General features: G+C 39.6%; 1 non-coding gene across 1 annotated transcript; it reads left to right on the plus strand.

Moving 5' to 3' along the window:
- Positions 1–4,647: 4,647 nt before the first annotated feature.
- Positions 4,648–4,861, plus strand: LOC116275193. The gene has a single exon (XR_004184142.1). It is a non-coding gene; the product is annotated as a small nucleolar RNA U3 (small nucleolar RNA).
- Positions 4,862–6,564: the final 1,703 nt, after the last annotated feature.

A 6,564-nucleotide genomic window follows, 5' to 3' on the forward strand; every position in this document is an offset into this window, starting at 1 on the left:
TTGAATTCCAGACTCATATATATGCACTTGATTATATTCGTTTATATATTTCACGAGCATCTAAAAATGAACTTGTTGAAACCTGAATGTTTTATGTTTCTAAACCCATGTTTCCACGTCAGTAAACCATTATCTCCATTCACTCAAATGCTAAAGAGAGATATCTGGGAATTATTTTTGAAACTTTCCTCTTTCTTTTGGCCCTGATCTAATCCTTCACCAAATTCTGTTCATTGAACCTCCAAAAAGCTCTGACACCATCATCTTAGTCCTCTACCACTGCTTGTCCCCTAAATTTTGCAATAATTTCTTAATTAATCCTCCCATTCTCAGTCTTATCATCCTCCAATCGATTCACCACATAGGAGCCAAAAAAGATGTTTTAAAAACACAAAGTAGATGCTGTCACGCTCCAGCTTACAATTCTCCATCGGTTTCTCTCTTTCTTTGAAAAATTCAAGCTCCTTTGCATGGTTAATGTCGACACAACAATGTCCCCCATCCAAAGATCCAGAACCTGTGAATATGTTAGATCACATGGCAAAGGTGAATCAAGGTTTCAGATGGAATTAAGTTGTTAATTAGCTGACCTTAAAATGAGGAAAGAAGCCTGGATTATCAAGGCGGGCCCAATGGAACAGTAGAGAGAGTGAGGGGTTGTCAGAAGCGCTGAACCCACTTACCACTGCTGGCTGCAAGGATGGAAGGGGGTTATGAGCGACAAAAGACAGACAGAAAAGGCATCCTTCTCTAGGCTTTTAGAAAGGAACACAGTCCTGCCAATGTTCTGATTCTAGCCCAGAGAGACCTGTTTTGTACTTCTGACTTCCACAACAGTAGGATCATAACTTTATGTTGTTTTAAGCCACAAAGTTTATGGTAATTTGTTACAACAATAGAAAGTGATACCTCAGCTTCCAGGACTTGGCAGCATTTGGCCATTGTTCCCAGCTTCAGTACCCCGCACGGCACTCCCCAGCTCATTGTGCTCTGGCCAGTCTGCCCTTTCTCTGCCCCTCTATGCTGAGCTCTTGGCCAGGATTAGAGCTTTCTTATCTCCCTTTCCCTCTGCTTGAAGTACACTTCACCTGGTGTCTTAGTTCAGGTTCTCCCAGAAGCAAGCCTTCATATAAGTACTTGCATTCAAGTTATTCATTTGGAAGGTTGACCCGGAAACACAGGTGGGGGAACAGGAGACTAGGTCAAGGAAAAACAAATAGCCAGTAAGGAAACACTAATGAGCTGGTCACCACTATGGACAGCTGGAGTTTACTTCCGCTGGGGAATTCTGTAAAACAGTGTAGACTAACTCTATTTGTAATATCACTGTATACAGAGCACCTATTTTAGGCAATTAATAGATATTTGTTGCATGAATAAATAGAGAATAAATTAATAAACTAGCCGGCACATGAATAGTGCTCACTATGTGCTACCTGGAATGTGATGAACTTTAATAAATTTTTGCTGCTTTGCTATATTTGCAGATTTGTTAATTCTGAGGTCATCTTTTTTCTTCTATATGCTATATGGCCTCAAAGTAGCCACTCAGACTTTCTGTTTAATCATCTAATGCCTTAATGCCAACTGAATTTGTAATGCTCACTCCAAGAGAAGAGGTAGAAATGAAGGAGCCTCTATGATTACTTGGAAAATCTGTCAGTAAACACATAGAGATTGGAAAATGAGGATATACTAAGCTGGAGGGAAGAGATACATGTTCAATGGAAAAATTCCCTGAGTAATTTTGATAGTGCCTTCTCATTATGACAATGACATGAAATGAGCCAAATCATTCTCAAAATTTCATTATTCATTTCAAGCAATTATAGTTTTGATTTTATTTTTCAAATGATGATCTCTTCTGGGCATGAAGCACTTGCCATCACCTTTCCAGTTCAAAATTCTTTTTGGCTGCATTTAAGCTTTTGGTCTTATAAAAGCATTGACCTTTCTTACCCCCATAAAAGCAGCTTGTTAAAATCATGAACTAAAGTGTTAAAGTGTCATTCTGTTAAAAGTCTCACAGATACTGTGTGGCATGTGGCTTTTGCTCACAAAATTGTTCAAGTAATGGTACTTGAGTATTTATTTTATACGTGCTAGGAATCAAAGAATACCAAATAACAACTATACCCTTATTCAGTAATAAGGGTAGATAAATAAAGATTCATTCTACATTTCAGTTCTGTATGAGATGTGTGTGTTTGGTGGCGGGGGGCAGAGAATAAGAATTAACTGAATAAATCATTCAAGCTGTTCCTTACACAGGAAGCACTGTCATAATGGGTCACCATTAACTCTGGGAGTATACGATATCTTTTAGGCATGCTGGGATGGACACAAAAGTGAGACCTACTTTATTAAGTCATACCAAGATTTGTGTTTTTAGCTCAGCAGTGCATTGTATAACACTGGTCTGACTTGTGATGTGTTCAATTGAAAACCAAAAAATTATGCTTTGTCCTCTAACATACAATCTTTGTGAAGAAAAAACCAAGCTACAAATAATATAAGCCATTTAGAAAGATGGCCTGGAGATTCCCAAGACATGAGGTGAATATATCTGTCAGTTTGATGTTTGTCTACCACACTTATGGTGAACTTTGAGCTAATTTTTAATGGTTAGAACTGGTGACATAAGAAATGGTAAACTCTTCCTCTTCTTGGAGTCTGTGGCAGATCAGGGATCATGAAAAGTTTGTGTAAATATATGTGCCACTCACTATTAAAGGGAATTCTAGATTCCTCCCAGTTGATTTAAATATGAAAATATATCAGAAGCTGTAGCAAGAACTTTAGCTATTGAGGCCCTAACATACTTTAATTATTGATTGACTTTAATTAAAGAAAGATAAAGTAGACCTCCATCTTTGATAAAGTAATAGACTGACCTAAATGAAAACGAAGGCCCTAACGAAAAGTAAGAACCATTTTGGATGTTAAGTTGATGAAAGAGGGCTACTGAAGCATGTGGTAGTGAGGCCAAGTGGTCTAAGAGGGCTCAAGGCTAAAGAGTGGGAATGTTTGTGAATGTTGAATGATAAACTGGAGAGTGAGAGAGGTAGGGCATATGTAACTAGTTTCCAGTTCTCTTAGGAACTGATGTGGAAACCATACGGAGAAAACTTTTAGTGGAGTGATTCAAAATATATTGATGCCTTCTGCCCATCAAGGTTGTGCTTTTACTGGGGCTGCTGATCTCTTAACAGCATGGTAACAGCAAGTGATACCACAGGAGGAAAACAAGCTTCTCTACCAGAGCAAAGGATAGGGAGAGAATTGGTAGGGGAAGGCATAAGGCAATTAGATATCAGAAACTACAGAGATGTTTTGAAGAATGTGATTAACACAAAGGAGGGATGAAAGGCATAGAGGATTCCCAGTACTAAACCAGACGAAAAAAAAGAAATGCTTTTGCTGCAAACTTCCTTTTCCTTGGGGTACACCTAGAAGAACATATTCTTTCATTTTAAAAAATTCATTAATTTAACAAGTTTATTAGGAACCTACCATGCACCATGCACTATCCCAGGAACCACAGTTCTTCCAAAGAACTAGATAAAATCTGTGCCCCATGGAATTTATATTTTAAACAAGCCAATCAATCAACACATAAAAAGGTAATTGTATCATAATAAGAACTATAAACAAAATAAAACAGGATGAAAGTTGAAATTCATCAAGGTGGCTTGAGATCATATTAAAGAAGGTTTCAGGGCCCCATGCGGTGGCTCACACCTGTAATCTCAACAATTTGGGAGGTTGAGGCAGGCGAATCACTTGAGGTCAGGAGTTCAAGAGCAGCCTGGCCAACATGGTGAAACTCCGTCTCTACCAAAAATGCAAAAATTAGCCAGGCATGCTGGTGGTGTGCTCCCATAATCCCAGCTACTTGGGAGGAGAATCACTTGAACCCGGGAGGCAGAGGTTGCAGTGAGCCAAGTTCACGCCACTGCACTCCAGCCTAGGCACAGAGCGAGACTTCACTAAAAAAAAGGGGGGGGGGGATTACAGGTAGTAGCTCACGCCTGTAATCCCAGCACTTTGGGAGGCCGAGTGGGGCAGATTGCCTGAGGTCAGGAGTTCGAGATCAGCCTGGCCAAACACAGTGAAACTCCATCTCTACTAAAAGTACGCTAAAAATACTAAAAATATTTTGCAAAAGGAGTGTCTATTGAGGGCCTACTAAATGTCAGGCACTGTGCTGGATGGTGTGAAAAGCATTGGTCAACAAATCAGCATAATCCTTATGCTCATGGATCATGATCTGGCAGAATTTTATAAAACTTCTCAAGGCCTGATTCAAACACTTAGCCTACACACACTTGGACAGACACAAAAACTGGATGCTAGAATGGCACAAACACCTGACCTTTATCAGCAGGAAAATATCTCTTGTTTTTGGGTAAAGGGATGGCAGGAAATATCCTTAAAATTTTGTCACCAGCCAGTCTTGGAGTTGTCCTACTTTCTGCATTGTGTCAAGAGCTGTTTCATCACCTCTCTTCTTCTTAGCAATTAGAGGAACACATGTTTTGCACACTTAGACTTACTAATATTCATATCTGCAGGTCAATTTGAGTGACAGCATTTCTGGTCATTAGAAATATTGACTGTGATTCAAGAAAGGAAATGTCTAGATTTAAGACTATACTTTCAGGGATCATTTCTATAGTTCATTACTAGAGAAGTTCCTCTGAACATGTAGAACACTGTCAACCATGAGGAAGACATGCAGTGTTCTGTCCTGAGTGTGAAGCCAGGTCTTGGTGTTGCTTTGCTGCAAGTACCATTTGCCACTGATAATCATTTTTGTCTCCCTCTGGGACAGTAAGGGAAAGGATGCCGTCAGAGTGATTATTATTGAAAGCAAGAAAGAAAGAGAGAGAAGAAAGGAAGAGGAAAAAACAAAGAAGAGAGAGATGAAGCAAGAAAGAAAGAAAGAAAAAGAAAGAAAGAAAGAAAGACAAAGAGAATATAAAAGAAAAAGAAAACTATCAGATTTTTCAGTGTTAGAGCCCACAGTTCCTAATATCCCATTCCTACCAGTCTCTGAAATCACTTTCCCTGGATGTCTTCCTAAGTTTGGACACTGCATCCACGGACAGTTACACAGCAAAGATAAGAGAAGGGTGACACAAAAGAATGCTGACAGTCTGAAGCCACTGACAGGCTGTCTCTACTGGCAAGTATAGCATTCCTGATATACTTAATTAACTAATATTATTAAGTATTACTAATTAATATATTAGTATAATTTTGGCTATCAACAATAAATCTCCTCTGGTTTAATATGGAGATGACTGATGTTATTTGTCTCTTTAGAAAGCTTTCTGGAAGAAACATAAACCCATGAGGTCTAGAGGGAGCGGACAAAATGGCCAGAGTGATGAACATGACAACAGAGTTAAGATAATCAGCAGCATTTGAAGAGGTCCCCAAGGAGAAAAAGATCCAGCAGACCAGGCTGGTATTTTTAAAAAGTTGGCTGATACTTAACTCATTCTGTTAGACATTTCCCTTTGGAATAGACTGGAGCCTATTGGGCAGAGGTGGGAGGAAGGCAAGAAGGGCTGGGCATGGCATCCTAGATGTGGGTAGAAGTGGACAATCCCTTCTCATAGTCTCCCTTCCTGAGAGAGTTGCAATAACTCTATGATGTTTCCCAGTCCTCATAAGAATATTAGACAGCATTTACCTTGCCTGTAGCCCCTGCTTACTTTGAGCTTGATGTGTTCCTTGAAACCATTGCCAAGGCTGGTTAAACTAAATGTCAGTCACCGCTTTCCACCTGCCCTGCTATCGGCCGTTCTCTGCCCATGCCTTTTCCACCTGGAGCTCTTAGGTTCCTACTCACGAAAGAAAACGTGTGTGTGTGTGATGAAAAGGAAGTGTTCTCATTTGCCCTACTTCTGTTTAATACAACATCTTTTTAAATGTGCTTTTCAACTATTTGCCTGAGCTAGACGCCAATGCAAATGTTTAGGAATCAAAGCTCCTCCTGTGACTCTCTTCTCTCCATGTGGAATTTCCCCTTTGTGAGCAGTTGTAGCAGTAGCTGACAGGTGTGTATTCAGGCTGAAGGGAGATGGATAGTAATGTAGTAGAAAGGGCCTTGAGCAAGAAGTTACAAGACCGATTTTCCATCACAGATCTGCCATGTGACTCAACGTCAGCTTGGGTCTTTCTAATGGTTCAATAAAGATTCATTGAGCACCTACTACACAGTAGGCACCAAGCTGCAGTTTTCTCATCCAACTAAGGATAATAAAACAGGTAATAAAAGGGGTTTTATAGGATAATCTTTATAGTCTCAATTTTGTTACAAGTCTATGAAAAAATAAGTCAGGTATAAATTAGAAGAAAGAAAGACTCAGACTCCCCATTTCTGAGTCTAGGAAACTATTCAAGTCATGGTGTGTGTAACTAAATTATGGTTTATGAACTACCAGAAAGAATGTTTCCCTGGTTGAGAGCAAGAATCACCTGACAATAAGACAATGTTTCATGCCTTAATGAAAGCCAGGGTGTGGCACTGAGGCCTTGTCTATCAAACAGGAA

The sequence above is a fragment of the Papio anubis genome, chromosome 5, assembly GCF_008728515.1.
Source record: "Papio anubis isolate 15944 chromosome 5, Panubis1.0, whole genome shotgun sequence".
NCBI classification, from domain to species: Eukaryota; Metazoa; Chordata; class Mammalia; order Primates; family Cercopithecidae; genus Papio; species Papio anubis.